At 37.5% G+C, this 574-nt stretch overlaps 1 long non-coding RNA gene across 2 annotated transcripts in view; it reads left to right on the top strand.

Moving 5' to 3' along the window:
- Positions 1–524, top strand: part of LOC112505819 — a 10,643-nt gene extending 10,119 nt beyond the window's left edge. For both annotated transcript variants that reach the window (XR_003068445.1, XR_003068444.1), the window contains exon 4: positions 331–524. This is a non-coding gene — a long non-coding RNA (uncharacterized LOC112505819). The remainder of the gene's footprint in view (positions 1–330) is intronic.
- Positions 525–574: the final 50 nt, after the last annotated feature.

Here is a 574-nt window from a genome sequence, read left to right as displayed (position 1 = left end):
TGGGATTTCAAATGAATCCCGGGATTTGAAATCCGACCATTTCTACAAACCAAACGTAGGATTGGAATGGATTTCAAATCCAAATCCCTCCAAATCCCTCCAAATCCCTCAAACCAAACGCGCCCTTATAGTCTTCAACGAGTTTTGTAAGCAATCAAATGGCATATTCTGTAATTCCCAATAATCATCTTCAAATTCAAAAACTTCTGGCACAAAATCCTCCTGGGGAAAAATAAAAATATTAGACTAGAGTTGGTCTTAGCCATTGGTGGTTAGCTTTTGAATGAAAAACTTGTAAATTTCTCACCCATGTAACACTTGTTTCGCCAGGTTCACATTGGAGATGTATGGTTAGGGTCTGTAGAGATGGGCTCCTTCTTAACAAGCAACATATTCCAGGGAGTTCTTGCTTGATCATAAACACTCGTAGTGTTAATTCTGTTGTGCTCTGAAGCTGAAGCAAATTCTCCGTACTACTAGATTGTGTTGATGCTAGAACCTGAAAATAACAATGAGAATGTGATATACTGGAGTAGGATAAATTTTGTTATCTCATCCTTTTTTCATAATAACT

This window comes from Cynara cardunculus (assembly GCF_001531365.2).
Source record: "Cynara cardunculus var. scolymus isolate 2C chromosome LG 2, CcrdV1, whole genome shotgun sequence".
Lineage (NCBI taxonomy): Eukaryota > Viridiplantae > Streptophyta > Magnoliopsida > Asterales > Asteraceae > Cynara > Cynara cardunculus.
Note: the sequence above shows the minus strand (reverse complement) of the source record. Positions and strands in the feature narration are given on the sequence as shown.